General features: G+C 41.2%; 1 long non-coding RNA gene across 1 annotated transcript; it reads right to left on the minus strand.

Moving 5' to 3' along the window:
- On the minus strand, window positions 1-27,811 carry LOC125632280 (uncharacterized). Its single transcript, XR_007355260.2, has 3 exons — window positions 27,753-27,811; window positions 1,209-1,787; window positions 1-622 (listed from the first exon to the last, which is right to left on the minus strand). It is a non-coding gene; the product is annotated as an uncharacterized LOC125632280 (long non-coding RNA).
- Between the last annotated feature and the right edge of the window lie 123 nt (window positions 27,812-27,934).

Genomic DNA, 27,934 nt, shown 5'->3' on the forward strand with positions numbered 1-27,934 from the left:
TGCCATGGTAGCCCAGGTGGGGTGGTGGAGGAGAGAAGCACTGGGAGGGTTGGTGGAGGAGGGAAGGACAAGGCCACACAGCACTTTAAAAGTTTAAAACTTTAAAACTTATTGAATGCCAGCCTTCTGTTGCTTGGGCAACCCTCTGGGGTGGAGTGGCTGGGTGGCCGGAGGCCCCCCCACCGTGTTCTTAGGCTTCTGGGTGAGGAGGCTATGGAACTTGGGGAGGAGGGCGGTTGGTTACACAGGGGCTGTAGCGGTGGTCTGTGCTCCAGCTGCCTTTCCTGCAGCTCAACCATATGCTGGAGCATATTAGTTTGATCCTCCAGCAGCCTCAGCATTGAATCCTGCCTCCTCTCATCATGCTGCTGCCACCTTTCAGCTTCAGCCCTCTCTTCAGCCCACCACTTACTCTCCTCAGCCTACCATCTCTCCTCCCGGTCATTTTGTGCTTTTCTGTACTCTGACATTGTCTGCCTCCTCGCATTCATCTGTGCTCCGTCAGTGTGGGTGGACAGCATGAGCTCAGAGAACATTTCATCGTGAGTGTGTTTTTTTCACCTTCTAATCTTCATTAGCCTCTGGGAAGGAGAAGATCCTGTGATCCTTGAAACACATGCAGCTGGTGGAGGAAAAAAAAGGGACAGTGGTATTTAAAAAGACACATTTTATAGAACGATGGGTACACTCTTTCACGGTAAACCTTGCTGTTAACATTACATACATAGCACATGTACTTTCGTTCCAAGGTCACATTTTGCGTCCCCCCACCACGTGGCTAGCTCCTCCCTCCTTCCCCCTCCCCGTAGCTAACAGCGGGGAACTTTTCTGTTCAGCCACAGGCAAAGAGCCCAGCAGGAACGGGCACCTCTGAATGTCCCCTTAAGAAAAGCACCCTATTTCAACCAAGTGACCATGAATGATATCACTCTCCTGAGGATAACACAGAGAGATAAAGAACGGATGTTGTTTGAATGCCAGCAAACATTCACTGCAATGCTTTGTTCTACAATGATTCCTGAGTACGTGCTACTGGCCTGGAGTGGTAAAGTGTCCTACCATGGTGGACGGAATAAGGCTGCCCTCCCCAGAAACCTTTTGCAAAGGCTTTGGGAGTACATCCAGGAGAGCCGCAAATGCCAGGGCAAATTAATCATGAAACATGCTTGCTTTTAAACCATGTATAGTATTTTAAAAGGTACACTCACTGGAGGTCCCTTCTCCGCCTGGCGGGTCCAGGAGGCAGCCTTGGGTGGGTTCGGGGGGTACTGGCTCCAGATCCAGGGTGAGAAACAGTTCCTGGCTGTCGGGAAAACTGGTTTCTCCGCTTGCTTGCTGTGTGCTATCTTCCTCGTCCCCAAAACCTGCTTCCGTGTTGCCTCCATCTCCATTGAAGGAGTCAAACAACATGACTGGGGTAGTGGTGGCTGAACCCCCTAAAATGGCATGCAGCTCATCATAGAAGCGGCATGTTTGGGGCTCTGACTGGAGCGGCTGTTTGCCTCTCTGGTTTTCTGGTGGGCTTGCCTCAGCTCCTTAAGTTTCACTCGGCACTGCTTCGGGTCCCTGTTATGGCCTCTGTCCTTCATGCCCTGGGAGATTTTGACAAATGTTTTGGCATTTCAAAAACTGGAACGTAGTTCTGATAGCACAGATTCCTCTCCCCATACAGCGATCAGATCCCGTACCTCCCGTTTGGTCCATGCTGGAGCTCTTTTGCGATTCTTGGACTCCATCATGGTCACCTCTGCCGATGAGCTCTGCACGGTCACCTGCAGCTTGCCATGCTAGCCAAACAGGAAATTGAAATTGAAAAGTTTGCGGGCCTTTTCCTGTCTACCTGGCCAGTGCATCTGAGTTGAGAGTGCTGTCCAGAGCCGTCACAATGGAGCACTCTGGGATAGCTCCCGGAGGCTAATACCGTCTAACTGCATCCACAGTTCCCCAAATTTGACCTGGCAAGGCTGATTTCAGTGCTAATCCCCGTGTCGGGGGTGCAGTAAGGAAATCGATTTTAAGAGCCCTTTTAAGTCGAATAAAAGGGCTTCGTCGTGTGGACGGATGCAGGGTTCAATCGATTTAATGCTGCTAAATTCAACCTCAACTCTTAGTTTAGACCAGGGCTCATTTCAATATGACTAATTTAGAATGTGAGGATGTGACCATATGCTTCCCAGCTTATGGCTGCCTCTGCTGCTTAGCCAAAGGCCTTAGCCTAAGAACAGGGCCTCAGACTGTCACAGTAAGAGAAGGCTCTTACACCGGCAGACAGCGATTTTGATTCTTTCCTTTATACCTCTATAACTAGCCAAGTGATAAGAATACACCTAAATTCTTAGAGTATAGGCCTTTACAGACAGGTATAAATATCTATATCCTAACACCAAATAACCTACAGTCAATTCCTGAAAGCTGCTAATAATTCCACACACCACAAAAAGACTACTGCATACCCAAATATACAGCTAAAATGCCCTAAAGCTAAATATAAACATCTGCTGGAAGTAGGGAATCCTATTCAGCTCTCACTTACACCAAGCTAATTGACATGCAACTCCACTGAAGTCATTGGCACGTGGACTGGTTTTACACCAGTGAAAGTGAGATCAGAACCAGGATCAACATTGTAAAATGATTTATATGTTCTAGTACCAAATTAAAAACCATAAGAACTGTAAATGTCATGTATAAATCTGAGGACTTCTCATGGCTGAGAAACATTCAGGCAACAGAACAGCAGCAGCTACAAGGATATTTGAACGTTAATTGCTCCTAAAATTCCAGCTTGAGCAATAATCGCCGTGATCATGGAAAAATATCCTATTTTTCCAGATCTTAGGACATAGGTAAACACAGCCATTTTAATGGTTCTAGGTGAGGATGATTACACAGAAATAATTAGCTTGAGACATCAATCTAATTTCCTGAAGCTTCTAAGAAAGCCTTACATACTTGTAAAATCTTAAAAATAAATCATGTCTCCTTAGGAAGCATGTTTTCGATATTTGGTCATCGAGTTCATTAAGCACTGGACGGTGGTATAATGTCTTGTATAAGAAATTTTAAAAGGCAAAAACTTCAAAGGAAAATTATGCTAAAACTAAAATAACTGCTCCCTTAATGCCTTTCTCACCAGGAGAAAAATAACAGAGGTAGATTTTCCTTCATAATTTTTCATCTAAGAGTTTGAGGTCACCAGAGTGCAGACTGAGGTGGCCAATGACAGCTGTAAGAAATTCAGAAGTGAATTAATTTTATAAAGTCTCAGGGCAAATCAGATTTATAAAAAAAATAGTGTCTCTCTTCAGACGTAATCAGAATCCTAGCTTCCCTCTTTTGCATAGGAACTCTGAGAAACGAGGGCAAAGAGAGCTTTCCTTTGATTTCATAGATAATCCAATAAACAAAGCTTCCAGTTTATACTAAATTACTAGATCTTACACTTTTACCATAAAATACTATCAGTTAAAATGACTACAGTAAAAACAAAGAAACAACAAACCTCAAAAACTCTGAATTTTAAACTCAGCAGATTTTGAAAGGGGAAGAGGAAAGATGCAACATAGATGCAACATAATCCTAGTGATACAAGCAGGAAGTATTGCAGATGTATTGATATCTGCGATCACTATCCTTAGCATTGCTAACTTAATGCCTACCTGCCTCTGCAGCAGAATCTGGAACAGAGCCTTATCAACATTCCCAGAAAAATGGTACTGTCAACAATTGCCTGTGTGATTAGGCACTTATCTTTTGATGTTCAGTTACCTTCTGCTTGTTAACCTTGTCAAGGAGGGGCACTGAAGAGAGCATCAACCAAATGAAACCTAAGGTAATTACTGTAATTCGGAGAGAAATATATTCACTAGAGGCAGGCAGTTCCACCCTCACAATCAACCTTTCTGCAACTCAAGGAAAACACAAACATGGCCTGGCTCAGACAAATTAGGCATGAACAAATGTTGCACATTAAATGAGTTAAAGGACCTTGTTGAAAATTGCAAGGGCTGCTTAGGGAAGCAATGAATTCCATTAAGGCAGAAATAGGCCTAAAAGGAAGCGGGCTTTTTGCAGAGACTTTTACACACATTTACAATAGTCAGTTCTAATGGTAGACAAAACTCTCCAAATGAATCAATGCTGATAATAGCACACGGCTTTTGGGGAGACATAATGAAAGGGAAAACTACAACCACCATTACGAAGTACCTCTTATATAGCACCTTTCTTCAGTAGATGCCAAAATGCTTTACGAAGGGAGGGTATAAGGATCTAAATAGTTGTTTATACAAATGTTTACAAGTTAACATGATTTTAACCCTTCCCTAAGCTGGGAAAACAATATGCACATTGTTTTTGTTGGCATTCCCCAAAATGAATTCCCATCTATTACACAGTATTTTGAATATCTACAGCTGAAAGAAGAATTATTCCTACATTACTATAACTTCTGGTACATCAGTACAGCTAAATGATCCATCTGCATGAAGTACTCGGTCTTAATAGGTATTAGCCTTTACTCCCACTATATTTATAGGAGGACTACTGTAGGTTATTATACTTAAAACTTTAATGGGAATGGGTTTGCTCCATTTCCCTTTTCTCTCAGTTTTCGAACTAGTCATAGAGAACAATGTCATGACACCATTTTTCTGCATATTCACTTGGTCCACTCTGGAGGAAAAAGAAGAGCAGGCATGCATTAAAAAACATGTGATTTCCAATATTGTTTGAAGGTGGAATCAGCGAGCAAAGTGGCATAATGCCATATTAATGTATAAAATATGTGCACTTGTAAAATATGTTTGAATGCAAAGGTTAAAGAGAACAAGCTGAATTAAGTTACAAAAGCATAATGGAAGGACAGTGCCGATACAGATCATAAGGTGCCATGTTAAGCATCAATCATGCTGCGTGTAATACATAGGATTATTTTTCAAAAGCCTCACTGCAGTGTGTAACCTCGCTACAATCAAGACAATCACAAACATTGCAAAACGGCACTGATTTCCATCATTTTTTTTAAACGGCATGACGATCACATGCTAATTGTGTGGACCTGTTACTGTGAATGACAAATAGCCCTTTCCAAAAGGAGATTATGGGTAACAGCCCTTTGGGATTGATTGTGTTCTTCATCATTAAAATCCCCATTGTGTGAAGAATTAGGAAATATATGCTTAATTCCACAGGCAGCTTAGTGAGCAAGGAATAAATAGAGCATGCTGAATTAGGGGCAAACCAGTGCTACGGTGCCTGTGGTCTGAGTGAAAGAGACAAAGAAATTAGGAAGAAAAAAAGTACTCAGTACGGCCAGCACTAGCACTATAAGGGTAGTTTTAAAGATGATGTTATTTCTGCCATTAGTCTTTTTTCAGTACAAAAAAATCATCACAATTATTCCAGATTTACACCTGTGCAACTGAATTATGCCTAGCTCATGCCTGAAGCACTGTCTAGTGTGTATAAGAGGATTTGTGCGAGGGTTGCCCTGCAGACAGAATTCACCCTGAGCGCACACAGGCAGCTCAGAGCACTGTGGCACCTACACCACCACTGCAAAGATGAATCATCACACCACCCCTCAGCCAGGTTTTCCTGCCTCCTTTCAGGCACTAGCAATTAGTGTCTTCCTAGAGGCATTCTGAGGTGGGAGGCAGAAAGGATTCAGGGGAAGCCTTTCAGAGTGGCCAGGCAGAATTTTGCCCACAATGTTGCATTAATAGATTTTGTTATTCAGCTGAACTGAAAAGTGGAATTGCTAGCAGTGTGGGATTCCCAGTTCAGCTATGTTTGGAAACGACAACCTGAGGTAAACTCCGTGGTATGCAAAGTGCCATTCAGAAACACAGCAGTGAAACTCACCCTGGCAACTCCAGAAAGGGAAAATTGCAGTTATGAAACTGCTGCCAGGATGCTTTTTCATCAGCAACCCAAAGAATTGCCTCCCTCCCTTCACAACCTGGCTATCTCACAAGCTACTTCACTGTTACTACATTAAGAAGAAAACAAATCATACCTTTTCTGGTGTGTGCATTGGGGTGGGGATGGTTAGTGCTCCCTGAGGTGCAGGATGATGTAGTTGAGGTTGAAAGGATTATGGAAGAGAGACAACAACAGGAGGGGATTAGAGGCAGGCATGGTCAGAGGGATGGGGAAAGCAGAGAGGATGGTGGCATGAGAGGGGAGTGAGAGGGTGGGTAAAAATATACCTCTAAAACATGGGTGCAGCAGGTAGATACATGAGAGAGAAAGGCAGGGAGTGAAGCAAAAAAATGCAACAAAAGCATGGGAAATAATGAAAAATGTGCTCATCAACCTAATCAGAGTAGGGGCTAGGAACCGTGGAGACACCCTTAGGGGTGGGGAATGGAAGTCTTAGCCACAAGCAGCTGATGCAGTATTCCATGTATGTCCTCCTTTTACCCTGGGTGGGGCAGTTGCTTCACTCTTCTTCCCCTCCATTTTTATCCATTCCTTTCCAAGTTTGGTGAGTGGGAGGAGGCGGTTACCTGTAGCATCTGGGCACAGGCTCTGGGGCTTTTGTCCCACCCCGTACCACTGCCATTGGACAATGTGGGTGGCACAAGGCCAAGCGACTGGCTCCCATTTCATGGTGGTGGTTAGAGAAGGGTGATACACTTTGCTTCCTAGACATGGTAATCATTGCTAGCTTGGTGCTTCAACACTGCTCTTAATCAACTTGTTGCATCTCCTATGATACCAGGAGTAGGCAACTTGCCAGTTTTGGAGTCTGTAAGGGATATTTTTTTCTGCACGTGGCAAACTTTGGTGTGGGTTTTCTCTCCATCCACTTGGCATCTAGGAGGCATGGGCTTTTTTGTTTTGTTTTGTTGGAGGGGTGTTAAATTACGATTGTTACAACTTTGGTAGGTTCCAGTGTGGTACGTAGGTTATGAGGTGCCCTACTGAGATCTCTGTAACCCTGTTGGCTGCCAAGGCCTTGGTCCTGAACACTCACAAGGCAGGGTCAGGGGATATGCCTCTACATCTGGCACAGCTTGTGGCTCCTTTCATCTCAGCTCTGGACTAGGAGTCTGGCTTCCAGTCAGGGTCTCTTGGAAGACCTGAGGCTAGAGAGAATAACCTTTTGTCATGGGCTGTATAGACACTACTTTCCAACAGCCATCTGTGACTAAGTACATGATCAGCAACAACTGGAGAAAAAGGGTGCAGCTCAGGCTTCCAGAGAAACTGGGGGACCAAGGGTGCCTCTCAGCAGTGAGGTGGCAGGAGCTGTCTAAGGAACAGACCCAGAAACTGCTTGGAGAGTGGAGTCAGATTGCTGGGAAAGAGTTAAGAGAGGCCAGACTTCCCAAGGCCCATGTTGTCGGTCCCTTGGGAAGATTACAATACAGGAATTAAAGAATAGCCAGCATTGGACAGATAACAAAGATAACAGGGTCTTAAAGGGCCAGTGTATCCTTAATAGTCCCTTAGGTACGGGGGAAAGGGACAAAGCCCCTTCATATTTTTACACTCATCCTCAGGAGTTTTAATACCTAAAGGGCCATTGGTGCCAGCTGAGCTCTGCAACTGAACAGCCCTGCTGGATAGCTGGGGGTGGTTACCCCAGTTTGATATTAGTTGTTAATTATGTTGCAGACTTCAAATGTAAACACATCGTGGTGTCTGTATTTCATTGTTTCCATGTCTATACTTTAATGAGTAAATCCTGCATTTTGACTGGTCAACAACTGTTATTTATAGAAGGACAGTGACATGATTTGAGATCTTGGAAGATGTAACTCTCAAAATAAGAACCAGTTCATAACTTCAAACCATACCATGTATGGAGGTTTAGTTGGGTAACATTTTTACCCTCTTATTTTTCAGCTTCATGCAACTCTGCATTGTATGGGTCTAGCCAAGCCAGGAAGTAGAGCTGCCAAAATTCTGGGAATGTGAGAATAGCCATTCTTATGGATTTACTTTCCAGGTTCTTATAATAGTCCTCATCATCGCAGCATCTGAGTGCAGGGTTTTCACCCTGAAAATACCCACCAGAATTCTCTGTTTTCACAAGTTTTCTAGTCTAATTTTGCAGACTCAAGATGTTTGGATAAACATATAAGCTTCTGGGCGCTTATCTGTAGCAAACAGAAACTACTTGACCAATCTGAATGGCTAATTTTCGAGTACCATTTTGTAATTACTATTACGATGTGAGTCCCTTGAAGTAGCATGCAAAACCATCAAAGATTATGCAGGAGCAAAAGCACTGAAATGGAGTCTAAAATGAGGACAACCATTTTACTAACTTCCACTACTTTGTTAAATAATATTGTAATGAACTGGATAGCATCTATGTGTACTATTCCTCTCTTCTGGCTAGAACTACTCATCTGTGCGTCATTGACCCTGTAGTGCTAACGGTTAGCAAAGGTTCTCTTTTAGTCAAATAGCAGGAGCCTGTGTTTTTGAAGCAGAATGACTAGTTCAATCCATGAAGTTTCTGTGAAGTTCTAAGTTGTCAATGGGCTGCATACCATGGCAACAATGAAATACTCAGGTAGTAGCTGATGTGTTGCACTACTTAAAATGGAAAACTGTCTAATGCAGCAAAAATGTAGTCAAATGTAGACCCTGTCAATCACAGTGATTAACAAGGGTAGGAACACTGCCTTCAAAATGCTGTAAATAATCAAAGAGAAAAGATTCCTTTGAACATTTTGCTACTCAGGAAAAGCTGTTTTCCTCACAGGAGAAAAAAAAATTCTTTAAAGATTCTCTTATCCCAAAACAGAAACCTGTACATATTTTATTCATATTATCTACAGAGCTTGTCATATTTGTATCCAAGGTCTTAAGACAGTTCTTTCCTCTCTAGAAGCACACCCAAAATACTGTCCAGTGCTTTTCAGCTGATGCAAGGTCACTAAAATATAATCATGGGGAAATGGAAGATGCACATATATATAAAATACGATGTAGCAGACTGTCAAGGTTCCTCCCCCACTCTGAACTCTAGGGTACAGATGTGGGGACCTGCATGAAAACCCTCCTAAGCTTATCTTTACCAGCTTAGGTCAAAACTTCCCCAAGGTACAAAATATTCCACCCGTTGTCCTTGGATTGGCCGCTACCACCACCAAACTAATACTGGTTACTGGGGAAGAGCTGTTTGGACGCGTCTTTCCCCCCAAAATACTTCCCAAAACCTTGCACCCCACTTCCTGGACAAGGTTTGGTAAAAAGCCTCACCAATTTGCCTAGGTGACTACAGACCCAGACCCTTGGATCTTAAGAACAATGAACAATCCTCCCAACACTTGCACCCCCCCTTTCCTGGGAAATGTTGGATAAAAAGCCTCACCAATTTGCATAGGTGACCACAGACCCAAACCCTTGGATCTGAGAACAATGAAAAAGCATTCAGTTTCTTATAAGAAGACTTTTAATAAAAATAGAAGTAAATAGAAATAAAGAAATCCCCCCTGTAAAATCAGGATGGTAGATATCTTACAGGGTAATTAGATTAAAAAACATAGAGAACCCCTCTAGGCAAAACCTGAAGTTACAAAAAAGATACACAGACAGAAATAGTTATTCTATTCAGCACAATTCTTTTCTCAGCCATTTAAAGAAATCATAATCTAACACATACCTAGCTAGATTACTTACTAAAAGTTCTAAGACTCCATTCCTGGTCTATCCCCTGCAGAAACCCCAGCATATAGACAGACACACAGACCCTTTGTTTCTCTCCCTCCTCCCAGCTTTTGAAAGTATCTTGTCTCCTCATTGGTCATTTTGGTCAGGTGCCAGCGAGGTTACCTTTAGCTTCTTAACCCTTTACAGGTGAGAGGAGCTTTCCCCTGGCCAGGAGGGATTTCAAAGGGGTTTACCCTTCCCTTTATATTTATGACACGGACCTTGCATATTTAGGTGACTAATCATTGTTACATTTTCTCTTTCATTCCTTCATATTGCTGCTACAGGAATAGTCAGTGCAATTGTCTACAGAAAGTCTCTTTAGAGGTATTTAGCATGTTTCTTTTAATTGCCACTCCCTAACATGAGCCTGACTGCTCAGCAACACCAGACACCAGGAGCACATCATCCCGATATAGGACTGTTTTCACTGGCTTCTCACTGAACAGAGTTCAGTTCATGGTCGCTGAGCTGACTTTCAGATCTTCTCATGAAATGGGTCCTGGCTACTCGAGAGATCACATCTCCCTCTTTGTCCATGCCTCCCAATGACAGTTGCATTCACACAGAACAATAAAATTGTTGACTACTAGGGGTAGGTCCATGGCCACAGGAAACAGAACTTTCACAGTAGCTGAACCAAGAATGTGGAACTTATTACTAGGGTTGCCAACTTCGCAATATTTGAAAACCAGACACTCCAGCAAGAGTGCCGGAACCTCCCCCACCCTGCCTCTTTCCCCCAATCCCCACCTCCCATTTGCTCCCTTCCCACCCTGGGTTGGGAGGGACTTGCCTGCAGAGGTAGGGCTGGGAGCTGCAGCTGCCTGACGCAGATAAGAGGTGGCCCTGGCTGAGTAGGGGCTGGCATGGGTGATGACTCGTTGCCTCCCTGCCTCTCCCACCTGCAGTAACTGGACTTTGGATGTCAGGTCCCCCCACTTTCCTGGCCACCCTACTTATTACCAGCAGAGAAACTGTGAGCCTTGCTGCATTCAAAGATAAGTGCTAGATCCTTTTCTCACAGTAGTACACCTAGATTCATTTAAAAACAAAACAAAACAAAACAAAAAAACAACACAGCAACAAATCCAGAAAGCCTGCTTCTGAGTGGCAGGAAAATAAAAGAGAAACAGTGGGAGCTACACAGATATTAAAATGAGAAGGGCCATATAAGTACATCAATAAATAAGTAGATAGATGTCCTCCACTGAATCAATAACCAATATTTGTTATGCATTTTCCTAGGACTGTATGTTTCTTTGGAGTGAAATTCCCTTGGTGCAAAGGGACAGCAAGTGACCGGAGCATCATTTAAGTCCCACATAAACTTTATTTTGAGTTTGAAGTTCAGCCATTTTTAAAGTATAAGCAAGAATATTTTTTTTAAAAAAAATAGGCATTTATATTATAGCTGTAATATGTCTCACCTAAAAAGAACGAATTTTGGAGAAAAAACTGAGTGAAAACAAGGTTAGAATGAAAACCAAGTTACTCCTCAACTACACAGTAATGAATGCAGTTCCACCCTGCATTCTTTGCTCATGCAAAACTCCTGTTTGTGTAATGCCTGAATAAAGAATTAAACATTGGGCCATTGCTCCAAGTAACACCCTTTATTGAGACGTTGTAAGACCACTTGCTTTGAAGAAAAACTAAAACATGACCAATTTTCTCTAACATTTTAAGATCTTGGGGATGGCTTCAATGGGAAAAGAAATGTTCTTAGGGAAAATAGCAAAATAAGATAAGTGGTTATGTAGCCCGGCAATTTCTTTGTTGTAAATTTAATCAATAGTCTAGTCATCAGTTCAGGTGTCTGCAAAGCAGACCTCCTCCTTGTGATCTCTCAGTTGTAGAAATAATCCATCAGGCCAACTCCTGAGTACTTTCAGGTCCCATCCTCTTGCATTAGTGAACATAATTGGATAACCATGATGGTGTGCGGCTTTTTTAATTTAATGTCTTAGCACAGTATTATATAGGGATATCTCTACCTTTTTATAACTGCAGAAGTGAAAGATAATGCACATGCAATTAAAGATTAAAAATACATTTATATATATACATATATACATATATATACATATATATTTAATGTGCAGGTTCCTTTGCCCATCTAATGATCAAGTACTGAGCCACAAGGGCCCTGTTTTCATGTGATTATTAGGAACTCAAAGTCATGATGGAAGAAGGAGAGAGGGAAAAAAAGGTGTCCTTGCATACCATGGCTTGAAAGGATTTAAGAATCCTTTTTGTGAGAGTGGAAAGGTTCAGCGAGTAATTGCTAAAACTGTAAGTACTTGAGAGGTCGCTATCAATTCTCAAGGCTACTATAAACATTATGGCCAAGGACAACTCCCACTAAAAAACAAAAAAACAATAAATGAGTTATTGGAATTGGACCCATTGTACTGAATATTGTACAAAGAAAGAAAACAATCTTTTTTCCAGGAAGCGTAGAAAATAAAGCCAAGGTAAAAAAAAAATAAAAAGAGGAAATTTAATTACTGGGGTGAGGAGGACTGAAATGGGGTAAACCGGGAGGGTATTTTTTTTTTTTTTAAAATCTGATTATTCACTGATCTGTTTGACCTCAATGGCACTGATCTAGTCTTTTGAGCTAAGGTCAGAGGCTTCCTGAAAAGCAAGTCTGATTGTATACCTCCCAAACAGCATGGGTGGGTATACATTGGTGTAAATGGTAGTCATTTGGAATAAGATCCCAAAGAGAGTTTGACAGATTTAACTAATCAAGGTACAACAATACATACTGACATAGATGACTTTTCCTTGCTTTTAACATGAAGAACATCTGCATGTGGGAGAAATGAACGTAGCAACAAGGGACTTTACTTTGTGGTGTTTTACACTGTCAATTTTTGATTGAGTTAGGTTGGACAAGTTTCTATACTTTATGTCTTCTAGAACTGCAAAGAAAGATTAAGCTAAACACAGGCGGGGACTGATGATGCTAGAGGAATCTAGTGAGAATGAACTGAATTGCCATGCTTAAATCTTTAATAAGGTGCTTGGTGATGACCACTGAGCTAAACGGTTAAAGACATGTTAACTGCAGAAATTGGCAAAACTGTGGGTGGACTTTGGTTCTGCAAAAAGCATCTTGTTCTTGTATACAAGTTGTTTGTAATTTTGTTGAAGTTGGGGGATTTTTATGTAATGCAATTTTTTTTAAAATGATTGTTCTTCACCACCCCCAAATGCTTTATAAATAAAATGTATTTTTATTTATTGGAAAAAAACAAAACCAAGGGAAACTTAAATATAGGTCCCATTGAACCAGACCCCTCTATTTTTTAAAATGAATTTTGTGCTCATGAGTAATGGATTCACAGTCTCAAGGTAAAATTTTCAGAAGCAGCTAAGTCACTTAAAAACCTAAGGGTTTGTCTACACTTCAGGTTATACCAGTGTAACTTATGCCACTCAGGGATGTGAATAAACCACCCCTCAAGTGACGTAAGTTACACCAACCTAAGCACCGGTATGGACAGTGCTATGTCGGCGGGAGAGCTGCTTCCGCTGACATAGCTTCTGCCTCTCACAGAGGTGGTTTTATTATGCCGACAGGAGAGCTCTTTCCCGTGAGCACAGAGTGTCTTTGCCAGACGTATTGCAGTGGTGCAGCTACGCCGTTGTAGCGCTCCTAGTGTAGACAAGCCCCAATTCTCAGTTCCTTTCAGTGGGTTTTACACTCCACAGTGACTTAAGTGCTTTTTAAAATTTTACTTCCCCCGCCCCCAAGACTAAATGGCATTTGTTTTATAGCACAAATGGCATTGCACATTCTACCAATGTGAATGTGGTTTGTCCCAATTGTAGCCACTGGGAACTAAACTAAAATAACCAATCAGCCTTCACCTTGAACTTGTAGAAATAAAGCTGGAAGAAAAGAAAACTTGCATTGAGTTTTGTTTGGTTTTTTTGTGGGAGGGGAGGGTGCGGCGGGGGGGGGGGTCCCAAAAAACATTCTGAAGTACTGTTTGGCTTTTGTTCCGTGACAATAGATTACAGTACCATCATCTTCCACATGCAACTGTGTCTTTTTCAAGCAACCACTAAGCTTATTAATATGCAACGCAAACAGTGAAATCTTTGTAGCACTTCCCTGGGAATGAATAAATATTCAGAGTAAACATGTGCTAGCTCAATTATTTGATATCTGACTGATGTGATGTGTACATTTGTCCACTAGAAACTAGACTGAGACCACCATAATATTTCACATAGAACATTTCAGAGATTTCAGATGGTAATGACTTTTGATCACTACTGGGATGGATTTTAATCAGTGGCTAAAAGGTTAAACATTCAATACCACCCTGCTGAGCTATTTATTTCCCTATTTATGAAAGTTAATTTTATATGTCATTTTTGAAAAAGATTTTATCCCTATCAAGTTAAGATTCATGTCAATAGGAAACTTCAAGTTGTTTCATGATCTTGTTCACTGATTACCCTGTATCACAACAAAGGTTTGGCTGGGGATCAGTGTTAAGGATCCTTTCATCTTGCATACCTGGCTTTTCTGGCTGCAACCTTTTGTCACCATGTACTATTTATTTACTCTCTAACTCCCTTGCTATTTATACTCAGGTGTATTGTCCTCTTTTTTCCTGGCAATGCACTGTTTTCTACTTGTAAGCTAACTTTGTATCCTTCAAATTGCTCCATATATTGTACTTGTGCAATGCCTGTTTTTCAAGCAAAAGCTCATTAAAATAAGTTGATTTCAGTGAATTCCAGTCTATCAAAAGCCTGAAGCAAACCATATATGTGAAAGACTGTTCAGATTAACTAACTAGGAATTCATTGCTTGAGTCTTAATCTCTGACAAAAAGAGTTGTCTTGTCTCCACCAACTTATTTCTGCACTTCCCCTTTGGAACTGATACAAATAGTCTCTTGGGAGAACAGTTTTCAAAAGGAGTTTGTGGGAGCCTCATTTCCAGGGCCAGTTCAGGCAAGAATGGAGCCTCCTTCAAAGCCAATTGATTGGGCCTTCTGACTACAAGACCCAAGACTCTGTGTGCACCCCCCATCCCCTCACCTCAATCACATTATAAAGCTGGTTGAAATTTTTCAGACAAATAGTTTTGGTCGACCTGAAACAATGGTGAATTTTACATACTTTCGCTTAATAGTTTCAGGACTTAAGCACCATTCACAAACCAATGGTTAGAGCATTTGCCAGGATGTGGGAGATCTGGGTTCAATTCCCCCCTCTCCTTAATAGGGACAAAGGCTTTGAACAGGGGTCTCCAACACCTCTCAGGAAAGTAGGATATGGGATATTCTGGAGTGGGCCATAATAATTAAGTCTAATTTCAGTTGTGGGGTTTAGTATGAGGATGCCATGTGGTGTTGGTGGCCTGTGATATACAAGAGGTCAGCCTAGATGGTTTGGTGGCCCCTTTTGACTCGCTCAGTCTCTCCTGTTGACGTTGTTCCACTTGTATACGATACCTCAGACTATCATTACATCCCTCAGAATAGGTTCATAATCAACACCACCCAGCAGAGGAGCAGAAGTAGTAAAGCGCAAGCTAGTATTTCAGCTTCTACCCAGTGGGATGAGACCCTTAAGAGCAGCCGTCCTCTGCTATAACAGGTTTGGCGGCATTGTCCAAACTAGCTTTGTTTATTCCTTGGCTTATTTAAAACAGCAATGATCAGAGCACTTGAAGCTATATTTTTATATATACACTAGTTTCTATTGTCAGGAAGGAATCAAAATTCAGCCAGCAAAAAAAACAAAAACTGCTAAAAAGCAAGAACATAGTTTCTGTCAATACATAATAACTTAGCTCAGCTTATCAATAAAAAAGAACAATGCTAACACACCCTTCACAACCCATCGGATGTCTGTAAGCACTCATCCCTACCCCCCACCCCACCCCGCCTCCTTCCCCCGCAAGGTAGCCATAAATGTTTAATGTAGTAAAATAACCTCTATATGTACGTATTGTTCTTATTTTTATCTTTGTTCAGGGTTCTCTCTTGACTTGTAACAATGTCTGTCTCTATATATACAAATAAATGCAAATAAATTCATAATATATATATATATATATATAACTGGCCGCTATGGCACCATATTTTTAAAGCTGCTTATTAGTCTTCCCAGTACCGTAAATAAACCCCCTTCAGTACTGTCTGTGATTGCCTAATTCTTAAAAAAAAAATGTTTTTGCCTAAAACTATGATTCTGTAAGATGGTGATGCATACATCATTTGAGTACCTTAGTCACAAAAGGACTGGGGATTCAGAGCTCTAGGTTTTTCTAATGGACTCACAGAGTGGGTCAGCCCCTCAGCTGGTCTAAGTCTGAAGTTCTATAAGTCACTGGTGCATACTTGATGGGAAAAATCCTATTTTTGGAAAGAGAAATGCATTGGTTTGTGTCTTTATAAACAAATAAAATCAATGGAGGTACTTGATGATTACCTGTTCTGTTCATTCCCTCTGGGTCACCTGGCACTGGCCACTGTTGGAAGACAGGATACTGGGCTAGATGGACCTTTGGTCTGACCCAGTATGGCCATTCTTATGTTTTTAATTTTGCACCAGATGAGAATCTGGCCCCGAGAATTAATGGAAGGGTTACAAGTCTTTTTAGTTTTAACTAAAATTCTATTATTGCCCATGCACAATCTTGGTGTAAGTTAAAGGAGCTGCACTAATTTATACTACCCGAGAATCTGGCCCTGTACGTTTCATGCTGCAGAAAGGAGCAATGAGATTTACAGGTGCTTCTCTTTAATATGCAAGACCTCCCTGCACAGTTAGTTCAACTAAAACATTTGCAATATCTGAACTTTCCTTGTCAATTAAGATTGCTTCTGAAATGTTTAGTATCCTTATTGCCCCAGACATCCATTTACCTAAGAAGTCCATCTGATTTTTATGCTCCTGATCCAAGGAGGACATTAATTTTCAAATTACAGTGCAAGGACATAAATGCCAGTGTAACATCTTTACTCTCTATTACTTATTTTTGGCACAGCTAATGCTTACTTGAAGTACTCATACATTTCTAAATAAAAATGAAAGGTTACACTCCATCTATTGTGGTTTCCCTTTTGAAGCAGGGCATATATTTCAATTTTCATAATCCAAATCTCTCACTCTCACTACCTTCTGGCCATAACATTTGGGGATTGTTCTTTCTCAGTTATTTTCTGTATATTTTAAACATAAGTTTTTCTGCATTTATGTTAACGGAGATTTTTGCTTTTCTAATGTGTATCTGTAAAACTGAAGCTATTTCACTGCCTGAATTTAGAAGTCTAGGCATACAGTAGTTACTGCTCACAGTGTTTGGTCTAAAGCAAAGCCAGTATAGATCCATGCATATTTTCTATTTTATAAATAAGCACCAGCTATCCCTCGATTGCCATAGAACCCAGCCATACCAGGAGTGTATATCTAAGCACGCTAGTAAATATGGGGAATATTTAACACAAAAACCTTGCCCATTTTGTATACTTTAGGACAATTCGAGCACAAATTCCAAAAGGTTCTTTTTATTCTGCATTGCCCCTGCTTTCTAGTTTTACTTTCCTCATTGATCCATTCTGTAATGCAAGTCAATGATCACTATTTAGGGTGGATTTAGCGGAATTAGCCTTAACAGCTACTTTATTTATACACAATTAGTTTAAATGGAGAAGAAAATTAGTTGGGCTACATGTGGGAATATTTTCCAGTCCATTTACTAGTGAGCCTGCTCCCTAGGGTATTTCAGCGAGGACAATGCCTATCTCATCATTATGGGGACTATTGATTTCCCTGGATTTATCTCTGAGAATCCCTACCTTTGTCCACATGCTGTCTTGTTTGATGGCAGAAATCCCACTCCAGCTAGGACATGGTATATTTAAAGCTGGGTCAAATTTTTCAGCCAAACTTTTGGGGGTGGGCGGGCTGAAAATGGCAGCTATGGATTAACCGGAACATCTCCTGAATTCAGTGTCATGGACAAATAGTTTCAGTTGAAGCTAGAAAAGTCAGAAATGTCAACTGTCACTGTCAAAATGAAATATTTCAATTTTTCAGACTAGATTCACGAAAGGATACAGGTGCCATTCACAAAACCAAGTCAAGTGATGGCTGTAGGTGTTCCTTTCCCCCGCTCCCCGCCACCCCCCAAATAGTCCTGTCAGAACACTCATGTGGGAAATGCAGGTTCAAATCCCCACTATAGAGCAAGGATTTGAAGCCAGGTCTTCCTCCTCCCATGTGAGTGCCCTAACTACCAAGGTGTTCTGGGGCTTGTCTGTCTCAATTTCACCTGTTGAAACAATTCCACTCATAAAATACTTGAACAATCATTCGGCCAGAGAAGGAGGATGACTTTATAGCTCAGTAGTTAGGGCACTCACAAACCTGGGTTCCAGTCCTGCCTCCCATTAATATTTAATTAATTATACAAAGTGGAATTGCTTCAACAGAGATGGAGCGAGGTTTGGGAACTTACATAGAAAGGGGGAGACCAGGGTTCCTTCAGAATAGAGAGTTGAACCTTGGTCTCCTACAATCCAAGTGAGCACCGTATTGCTCAGGGTATTGAGGGGGAGCACTGCAACCACCTCCTCAGCTTCACGGCACAAGCCTCCCCCATTTCCTTTTAAATTTTGATATAAATAAAAAAACAAATATAAAACCTTTCCACTGACCAAGCTGGCACAAGTTAGAGTGCATTCCTGAGTTGAGCTGGTCAGGAATCTTTTGATGAAACATTTTCTTCCATGGAAAATGCCATTTTATCAAAATCATAATTTTTCATGGGATAGGGTCGTTTTGAGTAGTTATTTTTTATTGTAAATATATATATTTGTTTTTTTTTATTTTTAATTTTATATAGAGAGCATATTTTGTTTGTTTACTTTGATCAATTCACACTGGGTTTGAGCAACTTATTTTCTGTTATTTACCTTCTATTTTCATCCACTGAGCATACCTAATCCTTATCCCACCAGAGAGTTTTGGTAGAAGGTTGTTCAAAGTAGTGATAATTATTTTCATTGCTCAGTACTGCTCCCAAACATGCAGAATTTGGTAAATGTATGTCACACGTTGTAACAAGTATAAGCAATATGTTCAATACAATTGGCCAGATGCTTCATATGGCTCAGGCATCACAAATCATCCAGAAAGCTACCCTATATGAGGGGAATTGCTAGGTGACACAAAACTGGTGGTGCTATGCCCTGGTAGTCCTTTCCACTGTCCCAGATGGCACAAGTTAGAGAGCATTCCTGAGTTGAGCTGGTCAGGAATCTTTTGATGAAACATTTTCTTCCTTGGAAAATGCCAATTTATCAAAATCGTAACTTTTCATGGGAAAGGGCCGTTTTGACCAGTTATTTTTTATTGTTGAAACAGTTTTCACTTAAAAAAAATTACCAGTTTTCTGCTTTGGAATAGCTGTTTAAAAATTAAACAAATTACAGTAAGGAGAAAGGTTCAAAATCAAAACAAAATGTTTCAAAATAATCTGAATGAAATGTTTCAGTTTACTCAAAGCAAAATTTTGGGTTTTCAGTTAAGAAAAATTTGAGATTTTGACTTTTTGTACTAATTCAGGACAATTTTTTTTTTCTGTAGCTCAAAGGTTTTCATGGGATACCCAGCTCTAGTCCTGAGGCTTTTCTAACTTGCACTCTGGGGATTGGAAAAGAGGAAGTCCAGACAGAAAGGTGTCAGAAAGGAACCTAAAAAGAAAAGGAGTACTTGTGGCACCTTAGAGACTAACCAATTTATTTGAGCATGAGCTTTCGTGAGCTACAGCTCACTTCATCAGATGTTTACCGTGGAAACTGCAGCAGACTTTATATACACACAGAGAATATGAAACAATACCTCCTCTCACCCCACTGTCCTGCTGGTAATAGCTTATCTAAAGTGATCAACAGGTGGGCCATTTCCAGCACAAATCCAGGTTTTCTCACCCTCCACCCCCCCACACAAATTCACTCTCCTGCTGGTGCTAGCCCATCCAAAGTGACAACTCTTTACATAGTCAAGTCGGGCTATTTCCTGCATAGATCCAGGTTTTCTCACATCCCCCCCACCCCCATACACACACAAACTCACTCTCCTGCTGGTAATAGCTCATCTAAACTGACCACTCTCCAAGTTTAAATCCAAGTTAAACCAGAACATCTGGGGGGGGGGGTAGGAAAAAACAAGAGGAAACAGGCTACCTTGCATAATGACTTAGCCACTCCCAGTCTCTATTTAGGCCTAAATTAATAGTATCCAATTTGCAAATGAATTCCAATTCAGCAGTTTCTCACTGGAGTCTGGATTTGAAGTTTTTTTGTTTTAAGATAGCGACCTTCATGTCTGTGATTGCGTGACCAGAGAGATTGAAGTGTTCTCCGACTGGTTTATGAATGTTATAATTCTTGACATCTGATTTGTGTCCATTTATTCTTTTACGTAGAGACTGTCCAGTTTGACCAATGTACATGGCAGAGGGGCATTGCTGGCACATGATGGCATATATCACATTGGTGGATGTGCAGGTGAACGAGCCTCTGATAGTGTGGCTGATGTTATTAGGCCCTGTGATGGTGTCCCCTGAATAGATATGTGGGCACAATTGGCAACGGGCTTTGTTGCAAGGATAAGTTCCTGGGTTAGTGGTTCTGTTGTGTGGTATGTGGTTGTTGGTGAGTATTTGCTTCAGGTTGCGGGGCTGTCTGTAGGCAAGGACTGGCCTGTCTCCCAAGACTTGTGAGAGTGTTGGGTCATCCTTTAGGATAGGTTGTAGATCCTTAATAATGCGTTGGAGGGGTTTTAGTTCGGGGCTGAAGGTGACCGCTAGTGGCGTTCTGTTATTTTCTTTGTTAGGCCTGTCCTGTAGTAGGTAACTTCTGGGAACTCTTCTGGCTCTATCAATCTGTTTCTTTACTTCTGCGGGTGGGTATTGTAGTTGTAAGAAAGCTTGACAGAGATCTTGTAGGTGTTTGTCTCTGTCTGAGGGGTTGGAGCAAATGCGGTTGTATCGCAGAGCTTGGCTATAGACGATGGATCATGTGGTGTGGTCAGGGTGAAAGCTGGAGGCATGCAGGTAGGAATAGCGGTCAGTAGGTTTCCGGTATAGGGTGGTGTTTATGTGGCCATTGTTTATTAGCACTGTAGTGTCCAGGAAGTGGATCTCTTGTGTGGACTGGACCAGGCTGAGGTTGGTGGTGGGATGGAAATTGTTGAAATCATGGTGGAATTCCTCAAGGGCTTCTTTTCCATGGGTCCAGATGATGAAGATGTCATCAATATAGCGCAAGTAGAGTAGGGGCTTTAGGGGACGAGAGCTGAGGAAGCGTTGTTCTAAATCAGCCATAAAAATGTTGGCATACTGTGGGGCCATGCGGGTACCCATAGCAGTGCCGCTGATCTGAAGGTATACATTGTCCCCAAATGTGACCTATGCATCTTCTCAACTATGCCACATTCCTCACCTGAGGATTTAATGCAGTGGTTCTCAACCTATTTACCATTGTGGGCTTCATATGCAGCTCTCTCTGTGTTATGTGGGCCACATCCACAATATAAATATATACATACACTACTTGGATGTCACATGGGCACAGCTGTATGCTGACTGGGCCACAAGTGGCCCATGGGCTGCGGGTTGAGAACCGCTTATTTAATTCAATAATTTTCAACAGTAGAGTGTAATTAAAATATGAAACATCTGGAAAGTACATTCTGCAAGTATATAAAATTGAATGGGAACATAAATATACTACAAACACGAACCATGTTTGTCAGCAGGATCAATCCTCTACATATGTACGTTTTGGACCTGACTCTGCAAGCCTTACTTCCACAGAATAGCACTTACTCACAAGAACAGCCCCAACGTTTTCAATGGAACAAGTCACTTGTGACACTCAGTATGATTCTGGTTTGAAGAAGGAGACCTACAAACATGTGTTAATAACACAGTCTAGCTCATAAGGATAACATTCCACTGGGGAAGAAATGAGTTGTTTTAAGTGAGCAGGGTTTAAGATATAATTATTATTATTGACATCATTATTTTAGCCATGGACAAAACTATAAGCAACATGAACACATTAGATGAATATTACAAGTCTGAATTACAAACACTTTACCATGAAACAAGTGGCCAACCACTGCTGTCAACAGTTAACAAACTTACACAGTTTAGTAAAAAACCTGAAGCTTTTCAATCAAGGTTATGATGAAAGCCGTAACATTCTAAAGACACCACCTAGATTTTATGATTTACTCAAGAAAAAAAAAAAAAAAGGACTGCCTGGTAAGACCAATAATCACAGAGTGGAGACCAAGTAACATTCCCAGCATTCAAAAATAATTGAACTACTAAAAAAACCTGCAAAGGGTGTGTGGTGGGGAGGGAGGATGAAAAACACTATAAGACACTCCAAAATCTCTGGTAATTATGTTAACCCTGTGACAACTAAGGAAGAGGGGCTTATATTTCAGTCAGTTTGGTTTGAACATGTGCAAACTTGAGTTAGGTTTTATAAAAGAAAACATGTTCTCATTGACCTACAACTCTTCTAGCCTGTGGCAGCTAAACAGAGTTTTTACTGAGGTATGAAACAACCAATAGAAGATCAAATACATTTAAACTTTGCTAACAATCATTGAAATAGTGGACTAGACTAATCAAGGGGGAAATGATATATATTTCCAATTTAAAATGTACAAATACCATTTCATCAATAAAGGGAGATTGACAGTTTTACAGATTTATTACATTAAAAGAACATTACCCAGCATTAAAAGAACATTTAGGTTGCAAAGTCAAGCACTCAAAAGTAAGGAACTGCCAGATTTACAGTTGCTCATGCAACTTTATTTCTCCCCATTCAGCACATATCCTGTGCATTAAATGAGGCATGGGTCCTGTGGTAAAACAATATAATCATTTAATGAAAAAGTGTACCATAATACATATGCACCAGGGGGCTGTGAAGACTAAATAATACTCTTAGCAGAGTTTTTGTATATAATCGCCCAGTTTAAGGAAAAAGATAAACACAAGTTCCATTGTGTGAAACTGTAACAATCTCCCCCATCATGCATCATCAACAGGGTCTGAACCTGCAGCACAAACTATCACTAGGCTACAGAACTACAATAGCTGGCAGCAGGGGAAGGTTGTTTATCCTAAAGGGAGGATAGACAAAAGCATCTGTGGAGGTCACCTGAGAGTCCACCCCCATCCAGGCTTTTCTTTTTCCCTACCCTGGGAATTGGGGGAGCTTCCATCCCATGTGGTGCCTCCAGAGGAGGGGAATGGTCTAGAAGGTCTAAGAGGGAGGCAGCAGGGAGTGTGGGCCATCTCCTTCCCTCTCTGCCCATTCCCTCCCCTAGATGTTGGGAAGAGGATTTTCCCCTTCTCTCACTACAGCTGCTCCAGCAACTGCCAGTCCAGTGGGTGCTGCTGCTTCTGCTGAAGCAGTGGCAGCATGAGCCTGGGCTCAGAATGTTATGATGTTCAATTATTTTGATGTTTACACAATAGTGTGAAAGGCCCGTGGTGTAAATGAGAATCAGACCTTCAGTTCTAATGAGGTGCTGAACTGATTGGCTCGGAAAGGAGACCCAATTTTTTTTTAATTAGCCCTGGGCCCGTTACAGACTCCTGCAAAGCAACCTCTCTCAGTAGGTTTTCAGAGTAGCAAGCATTAGCCAGGATTCATCTGTCGCAAACACTCCCCTCTGCCAGGATTTTTTGCCTGTTGGATTTGGCTCAATATATTCAGTATGTAAAAATGTCTGGGATTCTGTTGAATTGGAATCTTATGGAATGTGTGCCTGACTATAATGATCACAGTGAATTGGAAGAATTTTGTAATTTTCACCTGTGATATTTCCATTAACTGTTCTCACTAAGAAAGCTACAGGGTAGCTTAATCCTACCTAGCATGACTAGAAAAGAAACCATCGCAGATCAATAGCTACAGTTTGATATCCATTCTATGAATATCAGGAAAAATAAATTGCAAGGGGCAAAGTAACCTGCTGGCATTCAGAAAATGGCATCGAGCCCAGAAAGCACTTAGGGCCCAATCCAGCACACTAAAGTGAATGGCAAAGTTCCTATTTACTTAAATGAAGCAGGATCAAGCCCCTAAATATAGCTTTCTGTATGCAAAGCCAGTGTTTGCAGACATTTCTTGCATTTAAACAGCAGGAGTCCTTGTTAAGGGAGCCATGTATTTTGCTGTAATGTTCATAGAAGTGAACAGATCTTAATAGTTACAGAACTACTGGGATGTAATTGATTTACTCATCATTGCACTAAAATGCTTGACAAGCATATTTTTCCAGCTAAACCAGATTTTGATGTTACTCTGCTTGTGAAGTGCTACAAATAAACTATCAACTGGTACTGGAAGTATATGGTAGGAGTAACAAAAAGCTTTTGCATTTGGTTAGAAGTCAAAGTAAGTTGTCTATAAATCAAAAGGAGGCTCTTTCAAATCATGTTTTCCCATTGTTCATTTCCACACTAAGAAAAATGTCTAAAAAATGTATTGCATGGAGAGGTTGGCCCAAAAAGTCAATATTGATTAGACACAGAAAAATCATATTTTTGCTGGTTTTTTGAAAATGAAGCATTTGATTTGCCTCAATTTTTTCAGTTTTCCCACAAGAGAGTATTGGTTTTTTTTTTTTTCTTCCTCCTTCCATCAAGAGACAAATAGTCACTGCTGTGAAAATGTTAATATTTTTCTGTAAAATTAGTCACTTTTCATGTAAGGTAGAAGAGCAAAAATGTGTTAATGCTTCCAGGAGGAAATGTGGCCACTGATTGCTGCAGAGAAATAAAGACTTTTGTTCACTGGTAGAAAAACTAAAATTCTCCCCAGACAAAATTTGCACTTTCTTGTGAAAACTCTTAGAAGTCTCATTTGCAGAATTGAGATGATTTTTGCACAGCTGTAAGGTACATCTGGAAGTGTAATTCTGAGCTCACGTAGACATACCCCACCCGAGGTCCGCTCAAGCTACAGTGCTAGTATGTACCCAGAAGGGCCGGGTGGGTGCGTACTTGGCTGGCTAGCTGTAGGGGCAAGGTTGCGGAAGATTGGCAAGGAGCTAAGTGGTGGACTGAGTACGTGATTGGATGTAAGCGGAGGACGCAGGCAGTTAGAATGAACTTTGTCCGACAGACCCTGCCAAAAGATACCGTAGCATAGCTCAGCATACTTTTGTCTGTAAACAAGTTAGTTTATATAACAAGCATAAATTATACATGGAAAAATGTAACCAGCTGTTGACCCTATGTAACCCCGAGATAAGCGCAGAGAATATAGCACCACAGAGGACTTCCCCCCGGCAGAGTCCTGCCTGGTCAGCTGTCCCGAACGGCCAGAGTCCGCTGCAGCCCCTCCACACATCCTAGGGGCTCCCTGTGCAGATTGGAGCATAAGTTCTTCCTTCATTAAAGCATAGCTGACTATTCTCAGGCCTGAGTGTCATCCTTTCACTGGTATCTCCCCCCAGCCCTTGCGGGCACACTAGCCAAGCCCCTGCCTGCTCTTCCTTGGCCACACGGCTGTTTTTAGTGTTACCGGTGCTAGCTCTACTCAAGCTACGTCTATGTGAGCTGGGAATCACACCTCCTAGCTCAAATGTAGATGTACCCTTAGGTCCATATTCAAAGTATAGTATACTTCGGGAAATTAAAAGACTTGGTGAGGTCCTCAGCTGCTGTAAATTAGCATATTTCCATGGACTTATGCCAATTACACTACCCGAGGATCGGGCCCAGTAATTGTTTTCTGAAATACTGGAGAATGCACGAGATCAGCAGTCTCAAATTATGGTTCACAGACAGCTGGCTGCTCATAGGGTGTTAATCCCATCTCCTTTTAGATGCTTTTGCAGGCACCCAGGCTCTTTCACAGAAAGCAGTTGCTGGAAACAAGACAAGCCCTTCTACCTCCCCACAAGCATTTCTTCTAGTCGCTACAGAAATGGGCCACAAAGACAAAGAAGATTTTGATTGGGAGGCGCGATGGCCTGCATAATAGGAGAAGTGATTCCTTGCAGTAGAGGTTACTCAGTTAATGGTCATTTTCAATATAACTCTTTCTAGAGTATGTATTAAAAACAATTGTGTACATGACAACTCATGCCACCCGTTTAAAAAATGTTACTATAGAAATTTTAGGGGGTTTTTTATTAGTAGTTATTCTTTTAAAAGCAGTTAACCTAGCATATGAGGTTAATTTTATTTTTGTTTCATAGCCCCTTTATATAAAATGTTTCAAACCTGAATTATTTCTTCCCTTTTTTAAAAAAAGGGATCAATTCTGGCCTTGCTCCAGCCCCAACATGCCACTCCGGTGGTGTACAGGAGTAATAAAGGACATGCTACATGCAGGGAAGAATTCTTCTGGTGCAGGAATAGCATAGGGCTAACATAAGCTGCCCTTGGTGAAGAGAGCATGCCAGGGGAGGGGAAAACAGAGACTGGGAACAGGAGGGGCACACATGTAACGTTCTGCACTATGGCATATTCTGGGCTGCAGAGCAGTCTGTGGGTAACCCAAAGAAGGTTACTATAAGGTAGAGCAGCCCCTGCATTTGATCTAACTAAGTCTGGGGGTGGGGGTCAAGTCATTTTCTACTGCAGGCAATAGATTTGTGCCAATAATTGATTTTTCCGTTCACTGGCACCAGTTAAAAAAAAAAGTTTCGGGTAAAATCCAAAAACCTGAAAAAGTCAGAATTTTCAGTGAATCAACAAGTTGGAAAATAATTTGTATCAGATCACATGAAACGTTTTGCTTTCAACCTAGATCAGTGGTTCTCAAACTTATTTGATTACGCCCCCTTCTTTGTGTCTGTAGTAGTTCATGCCCACGCCTCCGACCACACAAATACATCTACTGATAAAAAATAATCAACCTGCAACTCTCACTAAATATTAAAAAGAGGAAGGCATTGATTCAAATAGAACTAACCACCCGTTCTAGTAAGAGCAAAAGCAAAACTGCGATTGTGGTTGATGTTTACGACTGAACGTACACACTGCGCCATAGCAAATGAGTTAACTTACAGCTGGCAATGACGTTGTATAATGCTATGCAAGGTTAACAGAAATCCATCAAAATGCACAGTGCTTTTGAGTCAAATGAACAGCGCCACCTGAGGACATGATATATCTGGAGGAATCAGCTTTGCTATTTATTCATTGCTGTGGGTGAATTGTGCGCCATAAGTCTTTTTTCCTCTAAAGCTTCTCACCCACCCCCGACTACATTCTGCGCTGTCCCCCTCTTTGAGAAGCTCAGGACTAAATTCAGAGAACCGAAGAGAAAGAGAAGATTGTGCATCCCCCCATTATATCCAATAGCACGGTGGTTAGGGCACTCATTTGGGATGCAGGAGACTGAAATTTCAAACCCTGTTCTAGAGTAGGTCCTGGAGAGCAGGTCTCCCACATCCAAGATAAGTGCTTTTATCACCAGGTTATTGGCTATGTCGTCGTGAGTCTCTCTCAATCTCTCCTTTTGAAGCTGTTCCATTTTGTATTAAATAATTAAATATTAATTGCACCAGAGATGAAAGAGAGAATTACTCCATAGCCTGGTAGTCAGGGTACTCATCTGGGAGGGGGAAAAACACACCTGGGTTCCAGTCCCTTCCATAATGAATATTGGATTATTGTATTGTATCATTTTAAGACAAAACATGTCAGACTCTAGACTTCATATAATCCTAGTCAGCTAACATAATTTCTAAGGTTTCCCTCACTAGTTCAAAGAAGAGAAGGATAATTTGTTATTTTTTGTTTGGAGTATGTAATGGGTTTAGACTATAAGATCTCCAGTACAAGCCTGGATCATCAGATGGATTTGTACAGAACCTAGCTCAAGGAGGCATCAATTCTGATTGGGCTCTTTAGGAGCAATTAAATTATAACAAACAGGTCAAAGATACATTATCATCCTCTATGTACACATTGTCTTATACTATGGGACAACAGCCCCTTCATTGAATCATAAATAAGCAATCCATTTTCCTGTACTCACCGCAGGAGTGGAATTTCAATTGGGTGTTCCATGCAAGGAGCAGTTTCAAGATCACCTCATAACCAACAGATGGAATAAAAGTGCAATAGCCTGAATTCACATTCCAAACTGGATGTTTCCTCAAGTCAGTTGTACATCCTTGTGAGGCAGTTCTTCACCGTATCCCCCCTTCATGCTTCTCT

This window comes from Caretta caretta, chromosome 2 (assembly GCF_965140235.1).
Source record: "Caretta caretta isolate rCarCar2 chromosome 2, rCarCar1.hap1, whole genome shotgun sequence".
NCBI classification, from domain to species: domain Eukaryota; kingdom Metazoa; phylum Chordata; order Testudines; family Cheloniidae; genus Caretta; species Caretta caretta.